Consider the following 11,075-nt stretch of genomic DNA (forward strand, 5'->3'; position numbering starts at 1 on the left):
TTCTACGCTCCTTTGCCATTTTCTATGAATATCCTTGAAGAGTTAAAGACTGTTTAAAAAAACATTATAATTTATAAGGAAAGTTTGTTGTTGTTGTTGGAGATTTTTTTTGGCTTTTATGCTCCTTCCTCAAGCTATACTGTTTAACATTTCAGATGTGACTATCCAGGAAAAATAGYGCTATTTTCATCTGTTATACTCTCTTGCCCTCTGCTGGAAAAACTGTCAACCAAATGTGCAGAAATGAACCTTTTAAAAATGATCTTCTAAACAATAATGAAAATAACTTTTTTTTTAACCTCTTCCTCCACAATCATTTATAAGAAATACTAAAAATACCATTTCTAACCAAGATACCCTATTCTTTATGATTAATCCTAACCTTAGTTTAGAACTAGCTCATGGCTTTGAATATAAAAATGCGCTTGTTTCAAAATGCAGAGTAAGCCATCAAGAGAAAGTTGAGGCGAGCTGAAATAAGTATTTTTTTTTCTAATTCAAGTGAAATATAGGTACTTTATTAATGGAAATACAGAGAAGTACTAATTTCTACTTTAATAAATTATATTTGATGTATGATGTTATGAATGAAGAACTGGATATTAAGTAATCCATTGGCAATAAACAGCATATATATGTTTTCTGCCAGCAACACAGTCGCACTCTTCCTAACAGAAACTATAGTACCTCTCTGCTATTATCCCATTACTGCAGAAACATATTTGCCAGCTTTACAAGAACTTCTGAGAAATAACTTTGTCCGTGGGTTTTATGCTTTCAAAATATTTATGCCTCAAACATTATCTAAAAGTGTATAGCTTTTCCTGAATAGCAGTTAGGAATGCAGTCAGGTCTATTGACTGTATTGTCACCATTCTCCTTTTCATCAAAGACCAGTTATGGTGGATTAAAAAAGTAATGTCACTATGTCACAAAGAAGGAAGGATAGTCCTTTGTTAGGTAAGCCACTGGGAAGGCACTCTCTGGCTTTAATGCCTCTTCAGACCTTTCAGGAAATCAGTAGTTCCCTCCTGTGAGCCATGAACCTTTGCAGAAAGTCTTCTGTCATAAGTAACCTTCTACTTTTTATTTAGTGACCTTAATCTCCAAAATGACAGGAGATTTCCGTGGCATGGAGAATTTCTCTTGCACTCCCCTATCCAAGTGCAGAATGACTCACATGAATAAGCATACCATATTTAGGAAAATGGAAATTTTCTTCAAGCTATTCTTTTTCAGTGAATACTTTCAAAGAAGAGGTCTTAGCTTGATGCTGTGAAAAAAAGTCATCTCTGGTGGGATCAAACAGATGGGAAATAGATGTGAGCAGGACTTAGGTTTCTCTTTTTTGGTTGCAGTCAGGTTCCTTTCCAGATAGTCAGTTGCTTCACAGTAATTTCTTCCAGTTATAATGCTGTATTCAACTGATATTCACCAGTTCTCAAATATGCATCATAATGAGAAACAGATTTTAGAGAATTTCTTGGGGGGAATATCATGTTTCKACTGGCAGTACAAGCAGCATCTTCACTCATGTTGCTGAACAACTAATAACTTTACCATAACCATAACATCTTTTTATCCTCAGGAAGGTTAAGCTATTTCAACTTCCTAAAGCACTAAAAAAGCTAGAAACAACAGCAACAACAAAATCCATAAAAAAATCAGTCAAATTCTCAGCAGACCCTTTGAATCCTACAGGCTAAGGATTAAGACAAATTGATCCAAATTGTATTTGTATATAAATATATAGAGAGAGGTGGAAAATTCATGACATTGTCTTCCGTCATGGTGAACTTCCAAAATAAAGTTACAAATACTTATGTAAGAAAGACAGCTTCCTTTTACCTAAAATTCTTTCAAAAAAAAAAAAAGAAAAAACAAACAAACAAACAAATAAAAAAATGTATAAGATGTAATATGTTAACAAGATGGTATGACTAATGGAATTAATAATATCATGCAGAGATTTTCACTTCAAGAACAGAAAATCAACTGAAACCCAAGTCACAGAAGCCTTATTGTCATCTTTTAACAGTCTATTGAAAAAATAGTTTATTTTCCAAATCAGTTACYTTGGTTTTATTTTCCAAATACAGAAGATATGCACATATAAACACAAACAAACAAAAGGAGCGGAGATTTTTAAAATCTTCAAGTTCTTAATATTTCAGTTAGAAAGGCCAGGAATTATAGGAGGTTGACAGATGTACCTTCATTCACATCAGGAAGAAGATACTAGGGCAGAGGCTGTGGTTATTAAATGTAGTATATCACCTTACAGATTCTCCAGTTGAGTCCTCCAAAGTGGTCATCCTGTAAAAGATTCCTATCACCACTCTCAAAATAGGGACAAAGAAATATACTTCATAATGATTTGGGATTTGAATTTTCAGGTCAGTTAAGAAAGATTTCAGAAAGAAAGGAGCATAACATGTTTTAACTCAGCCACACGTCATAACATACACTTCTGATATTAAGAAGATGGAGCAGTAGCACAGTATCTATATATTTATATATTTTTATATAGATATTTCTTTTTTTCGTTTGGTTAATATTGATATTAAGATCATAAGTGTTTTTCAGGGAAGTATTACTTCTATTCTGTACTCATGTGTATTTGCATCAGAATTGGCAATATTTTCTTTAAAGTGAGGTCCTGCTCGTGGACAAGATCAAGAGATTAACTGAAGAGGTTATGTCGGCTTACTCGTGCAAATACAAAATTATGCACACTTCAACATGTGGACAAGTGCTACATGTCTAATGTAGTTTGTGCCAGAGATGATCAACAGCCTTTTTAAGGATGTGAAGTTACAGTGCCTGGCAATATTCACTTAACAGCTCTTAACAGAAAGAGGAACGGAAGCTTCCTCAAATGTTACTTTAGACTGAAATGTTAACCGCCAGCACATTCAAGTCTCATCTCTATTATTTCTGTAAAGATCTTAATTACATTGGCCATTGGCCATTCTGCCAGGGTTTCCCATTATGAATAAGGAAGGGGAAGTAAAACACAGTATTTCAGAACCAACCTGCAATCTGAAGCTCAAGATTTTTGGTGTGTGTTGACACCATTAGTAGCAATTTTATTTCAATAATTTTTGAGAACAGAAATATTATTAATTTCTGTGTTTTTTTTTTCCATTCCTATAGTCATTTATGTACATAAAAAATGTATATTCAATACTATACATTTTTCACACATACACCTTTTTCACTCACATTATTTGCTTCAGTTTTCCCTYTCCTGTGGCCCTAGAAAAGTTCCAGTACAAGTATCCTCCAAGGACAGGATTCAGTGTCGGCAGACCAGTAGCAGGTACATACAGCTGCTCCTGGACAGTGAACCCAATTTACATATTCTCTGATGCTTCTCATGTTTCTTTGACATTATGAACTTGACATTAATATGATTTGCACCTATACCAACAAGTAGCATGTTGTAAGTGCCTTGCACATGCATGTTTTGTTAAGCAAATAACTTACATTTTCTTTGTGAGACAGTTTTTTTCCTATCATATAATTCTTATTGTATAATTCTTATGTATATATAATTATAATTATATAATTCTTATGTATCATATAAGTCTTATTGTAGGGAAGAGAAATGAAAAATAATGATTTACAGGCATCTTCTAAATTCCCACAGGCAGTTTGTATATGACTTTAGTTATATCTACCATGCACAGAAAAAGTATGATCATAAACTAAGTTGCCTAATTCAAGAGTTCAGCAAAGATAAATTCAGTTCTAATAACGATTGCAGCTTTTTTWAAAAAACATTCATTCAGGAATTAATTCCAATTTTTGGAGTTTAAAGACAAATGAAGAAGTAACCTTGCATCAAAATTCACGATACACTTAACTTTTAGAACTTTTTCTCCTTAATGCATTTTTTTTCTTTAAAGTCAGTCTCAGAAAAAGGGGAGAATCTTCCCATTAGAAGCATCTCACCAAAACCAGATGGCCGAAAGGCATCATCTGGAATTCATCTTTTTTYTTTTTTTTTTCTGTAAGGATGCTGTACAGCAACTCTAAGGTATTGGAAGAGAGTGCTTTCACCCAATTAATACACTCAAGAGCTCTTAAGAAGTTATTTTGACCTTGCATATTTAATCACTTCTCTACTTTTAGTTACTCCAATGGGCAAATCGCAAAGTTCGTCAAAACATCCTTTTTTTTTCCTAGTAAAACTCTCCAGTCAGCACAGAACGATGTTAACCCCACAGGTAGTTTTAAGTAGTTCTGTGAAAACCTTCAATTTTTGAATGCACAGCTCAACCATTTTCATTCAAGCAGCAAGAGCTCTTCATCACTTCTGCTCTGGTGGCAGAGACATTTCACCTCTTTTAAAATAAAGGTTTTATCTGGAGTTGAAACAGATTCAGTCCTTCTGTCACATACACTAAAGAGGGCCAGCTGATGGTGAACCACATATAGGGTGGGCATGGCATAAGAAATATTTGGCTAGGAGCTTTGTGGAGGTATCACGGTCTTTTCATAGAAGAGGCTTTAATAGAAACCATGTTTGCTACCAACATAGAGTAATATCACAATGATGATATCCCACTGCCAGTTTCTTAGCACTTTTTCAGTATGAGATACATAAGTTGTCTGTGGTTGTCTGACATGGTCATTTTTGCTGGAAATAAAAATTTGAACATGGAACATTATGACTTATGTTCAAATAGAGTGAATATTATTTGAGCCATTTCCAAATTAACCTGATGTTTTAAAAATATATGAAATGCTTTGCTGAATTTTAATCTCTCTACTGCAAAAACAATTTTAAAAGATTACAGCCTTGCACATCTTTAGAAACATCTAATCATGCTAGATAAAACGTAAATTTCGTACACCACAGTAGTTTTTAATCTGCACTGCATATATCCAGCATTCAAATGTCTCTTTCAAGTGTCAAAATAAATTTAATATTTATTACAACACCTCTGAACTGGCACATTTACAAGACTAAAGCTCAGGAATTTTTTTACTGAGGCATTTTTATACTCTCTCAGTTAAATGCATTTTCTAGAGCTATTTCTCTGCCTCAGGGACTCCCAGAATTTCTGAACCACTTTATGGCTTGTTTCACTAAATTCTTCAGCAAAAATTGCTCAGAGCAAGTCATGAGGGAGATCCCAGTTCCAATGGTGGCTTTTCTCTGTTGTTAGCTTGCTGTAAATAAAGTCATAACAATAACTGACATTTCAGAAGCTTCGAAACACAGAAGGTAGTATCTAAGCAAATACATAGACACAGACTAAAACCAAGATCTCAATGCTCAAACCAAGATCTTTGCCTTTGAAACCCCAAGCACTGGAGGAGTTATGGGAGCAGAATAGGCTCCCTCACAACAACAGCGCACCACAAGATTGGAATAAATGCCAGAACCTGAACATCTCCAGTCTAGARTGTATAAAAATGCCCCAGAGAAGAATTTATGTCCTGAGGCCCACCTGGAAATGGTCCAAAAAGCYTGCAGGCTAAAATCGTGAGAGGGGATACACTGGTGTGCTAAGACATGGCTGACACTTGATAGCAAAATGATTGACATACATGTCAAAAGCAGAAGAGCTTTGAGAGGATATTTGGAGGGTAGGTTATTAAAGCAGTATGGGTACTTGTCAAAGGCAAGAGATGCAGTTCCCAACTTCAACTTCAAACTAAGCATTGGAGGGCTTTAATCCAGTGTTTTCTGCATCCCGCACAAGSGATCCAGGTCCTGATGCAAAGGATGAGGAGGGAAGAGGGGGCTATTTTCTTCTATCTGTGGCTGTTTTCATGGGATATCCTCTCTGTTATGAATGTTCTAACAAAGCAACTCTTCACAGAGACTCTGTTGACTGTGGTCACACTGCCACGAAGCCTCACGCACACAGGAAGCTTCCATGAGGGAAACCAAAAGTCATGCCTAAGGGAATACAGAAAGCTTCTGCATTACCAAAACACTTCACCACCTTTGGAAAAGAAATCCCATCTTGCCTATAAAAGCACTAGATGACAAAGATCATATTGTCAAGCAGTGTAAATCAAACAGAAAACAAAACCAACAGATGTAACAAATGTCTTATTGCTGCCCACAAAACAATCAATATTCCTTTTAAAATCTGATACAGCGAATGATTCCATCAATGAACAAAATTATAGGTATTCCTGCAGCAGTGCATTAGGGTGGAGGGAGAGAAGTTCCCTTTACCAGACCCATGACCATGCAAGCAACTGGCAGCTCTTATCCAGTTGATTCATACAAAGCACCACTAGCAGTTTTTCCTGGCCAAGATTTGCAACAGAATTCACTAGCACCTCACAGCACCAATGTCAGGGATGGTAGCTGCCTTTTCATAGAGGTAGCATTTACTGTATTACTGTGTGCTGTGCCAATGTGTCTATTAAACTTTGTTCAGTCAAGGAGCCAGACAAAGTCTGCACCAAAAAAAAAAAAAACAGTGAATGAAAAACCTTAAAACCTTCTAACTGCACTCACGGCCCTTCTGAGTTTATCTTCTGTGAACAGATTAAACAAATGAGTATTACTGGAAGGAATGTCCTCAGAAACCATGACACTAATGAAGACTGCTTTTCCTGCTGAAAGCTGGGATACTGCTCATCCAGCATGGCAAAGAAATAGATAACACAGCTTGACATGTGTGACTAGGCTGGAAAAMCCTCAAACCTCCCTCTATAAATGCTCACAGCATAGTGCTTGCAAATGTGCCCAAAATGAGAATTATCCTCTGAAATTATTCTGGCAATGATTCCCAATAACCAACATATTCAAGAAAATCTCTCTCTGTCTGTAGGCAAGGCACACAGGTAACACAGCTATCTTAATGTGATACCGCTCATACAGATCACAGCAAACAGCACTATTATATTTAATTATACACTCATGCAAAATCTCCTTACTAAACTTCCCAGCAATATCTGCTGCTTTGCTGATGTCAGCTGCAGGAGCCAAAAGCCATAATTAACACTGGATTGAACTTTGATCCGTCTGAATGTATACGGCCTTTGGGAAGAGCTTTGTCTGGGAAGTTCGCCAAACCCACAAGTTTACACTGGATAGAGAAGCACCACTTGACAGTGATCCCTGCACTCATGTTCTCACCCTGGGCATTTGCGATTCACCACTGTCAAGGACATGATGCTGATCCAGGTGTGTGGGTTTTTGGTCTGGCTCGGCAGAGTTATTCTTGTGCTCCAGCTATACTAATAARCTGGAACTCCTGGCAGTATCCAAATAAGGCAGCTCAAAACATCAGCCTGTCACAAGAGCGAAAGGAAAAGTCACAAAACTGGGGTAAATCACAGGAGTTTGGGGCCAGCTACACAGACACAAACTGCCTCGAGAGGGGAGGAACAACTCAATTGGAAACTGAGGCTGGAAAGGATGACTCTCAGTCTATCACAATGACTCTGTAACCTCTGCTAGAAGTTGGACTGGAAACTTGGCAAGGAAAAACTTCATCTTGTATTTCTTTAGGCCCTTTTCTTCTGTTAAAAGTGGTACTTTATTAGTGTTATGCTAATTTGGGTCATCTAAATCAGCTTCTGGCAATTTAATAAATTTAATGAATTAATAGAAGTCTGACTTTGGCTGGCTGTTGTTCAGCTAGTTTAATTGTGATTGAAAAATACCCAGGGAAACAGGATGCTCTAGAGTGCATGGAGTACATAGTGGTTTATGAGTCTGATGTACCTTTTTTACRCAAAAATGGGTCTTTTAGTAGTAGACATCCACAGTTTCAGCTTCAGGGTCCCAAGTTCAATCTTTGYTCTCAGTGATCCTCTCAGGGGTGTTCTGTTACACACAGACAAAGAAACACATGAACTGAATAATTTATTAATTAAAAAACATTTGTTCTACTCAGTGAAGGCACAATGCCTCTCTCCCCTAGGGTAAATGTCTCATTCRCAAATCAATCCAAAATGCCAGGAGAAATGGCTGATAGTTTCACTTACCTCTGGTCACCTTAAAGAGGCATGGATTTGACTAATTAAAAACTAGCACAAACTAGCATAAAAAATGGTGTTACTAGCACTTATGTAAAAGAAAAAAAATGAGTCAGGAAGACTTTTTTTATTCTAAACTTCCAAAGTCACAACTTACTAGCCATTTTCTTTCACTTATCTACACAGACATCTTGTCATTGAGGAATCATTTATGACAATGCATAAAATGGTGCAAGGTGGGATTTTTGTTTTATATTTATGAATTTAGTGACAAAATCAGGTATAAAAAGAATAGCTATTTTATTTAAAGGAAAACCCTTCTTTAAGATCCCTCCCTTTGAATATGCAGGCTTATATATACAAATATCAGTTTTTGTGGGCAAAGTCTGCTAGCAAAACAATCCCAACAGTCAACATATGTCATGAAACTACCATTACTGTGAAGTAGTAAGTATTTTTTTATCACTCAAAAGGTTGTCAACATTGCTTAGCTCTTGAGATGAGTTTTTTTAACCATATGTAGACATTTTTATCTGAGTTGTTCGTCTTAGGCTACCCATAAACTTATAAGAGAGGAAAAGACACTTTTCTGGTACAATTCCTTTCAGATTCATTCAAGAATATATTTAGATATTTAATGAAGGCACCCATATTGAGGCAGTATGTCTCCTTCTAAGGTCAGCGGCAAGGTAGATCTTCAAAAGAGGGTTATGGTCACCTGCTACCTGCATCACACTCTGGAGATGTCTCTTCCTCTCTTTTCATTGATTAGGGACAATAGGGAGTTATGGTTGCTCCTATACTGTTCTTCCAGCAGTCCTACTTTTTGATAAGAATGATTGCCAGTCCTTCMCTCAGAAGACTTGAAGACATACTCCTGTGTTGGTTTTGTCCTGTCAGTGCAGGAATGCCTTATAACTGACTGATTAAAATCCTGTTCTTTAAAATGCAAAATTTTAAAATGTAGTTGCCTTTGTTTTTGAATGAAAAATAATTTTAAGTTTCCTGCAAGATATACTCTGTGATATGTTTGAGTTTGGAAATTATGTGTCAATTTCTGAAATTCCTTTTGAATTTTATTTTAATTTATGTSTAATATTTATTGCTCTATATGAGGTTATGCCGTGTCAACAGAAGTTCATGTCAGTGGCTTTTGAGGCTGAACTACATGAACTCTAGAGGTCCATTCCAACCTGTTTTTTTCCTGTGATCTAAGCAGCATATATATTTTCACTTATTATTCAAAAAAACATAAAGGAGCTATTAGTTTGAACTGATCAGCAGTGAAGTTTTTTTAATATTACAAGTTTTAAGCAGTATTTTTCAATGATCTAGAGGGACAGAAGCTTCACACATGAGCAAATTTCATCTAGAGGGACAGAAGATTCACACATGAGCAAATTTCAAATTCAAGGCCTTCTGCTTTCTCCTGTTATGCTAGAGTACCCAAGAGGAAGACAAAGAGAGGAACTGAGGGATTAAATATCTGACTCATTTAAAAGTTTTATTTGCCCCAATTTGTTCACGTTTGACTTGTTTCTTTGCAATTTATGCTTTCTAGTTATAGGCTCACTCTGTTTGAAATGGATTGAAATATGAAAGGACATTTCCAAAACCAGATTTTGATAACGTAAGACTCTGAGTCGCTAACACTAACAACTTGTCATTTCACCCTGCAACAGCTGAACAGTAGCAGAGTGACCAGAAACAGCTGAATGAAGCAAGGATCTGGTCTTTGTCATGGTCAAGTAATGGGTGGTAACTGGGTGGTAACTGAGGTTGAGAGAGTAGATTGAAAAATCTACTCTCTCTAKCACTGAACAGGGACTGAGAAATTGAAAATAATAGACGGATATCTTAAGATCAATATGAAGAGATGTCGACACTATAAACACTTGAGCTATGCACATGTTTCCATGGGAAAGATGATGGGAAGATCCTTGTGGACAGAAGAATTCCTGCTTGCTAAAATAGTGTTTTCAAAATCCATGTTACCACATTGCCAAGTGACCTTAGCCTATTTCCTCAACAAAACAATAGGCTTCAAAGGCATCTTTCACACAGAGTAGCAATATTCATTTGTTTTACCTCAATGTAAGACTTTTAAAGAGCATTTAATAATTCTAAGATCTGTAAGGTCACTATGCAGATCCATATCTTAACACCAACTGAGCAGCAACTGGTAATCTAGACATTTCCAAGCAATTCCAGAGATTCACAGATTCACAGAATCACAGAATATTTAAGGTTGGAAGGGACCTCTAGAGATCATCTAGTCCAACCTTCCTGCTCCAGCAGGCACACCTAGAGCATGTGGCACAGGGTGGCATCCAGGTGGGTTTTGAAGACCTCCAGAGTAGGAGACGCCACAACCTCCCTGGGCAGCCTGTTCCACTGCTCTGTCACCCTCACAGGAAAGAAGTTCCTCCTCACCTGGAGACGGAACTTCTTGTGCTTCAGCTTGTGGCCATTACCCCTCGTCCTATCGCTGGCCACCAGTGAGAACAGCTTGTCCCCTTCTTCCCTGCATTCTCCCTTCCTGAACTTATACATATTAATCATATCCCCTCTGAGCCGTCTCTTCTCCAGAGAAAACAGGCCCAGCTCACTCAGCCTCTCTTCATAMGAGAGATGTTCCATTCCCTTAATCATCCTGGTTGCCCTTCTCTGGACCCTCTCGAGAAGCTCCAYGTCCCTCCTATACTGGGGAGCCCAGAACTGCACACAGTACTCCAGGTGCGGCCTCACCAGAGCTGAGGAGAGGGGCAGAATCACCTCCCTTGACCTGCTGGCAACACTCCTCCTGATGCAGGCCAGGATCCCATGATGAGATGAGTGGTAGCAAGCTGATTTTCATCTCCACCTTTCATAATATAACATCCTACACCACASCATAGGAATCATCACTAAACCAAATATTTTGGATTATCTTCTATATTAGTAGGATACTATACAGAAACCTATAAGATTATGTGAGATTATACTGAAAAGAAGTATGACCATGCTTCAGCTTTGTCCACATCACTTATACGCTCTTCTAGAAAATACTCAGTGTCATTCATAAAATAGTTAGCATAAGCTGTACATGTAAAACAGTTGTGGACTATATATTTTTG

Source organism: Nothoprocta perdicaria, unplaced genomic scaffold (genome assembly GCF_003342845.1).
Source record: "Nothoprocta perdicaria isolate Ctin4 unplaced genomic scaffold, notPer1 scaffold_320, whole genome shotgun sequence".
Classification (NCBI taxonomy): Eukaryota; Metazoa; Chordata; class Aves; order Tinamiformes; family Tinamidae; genus Nothoprocta; species Nothoprocta perdicaria.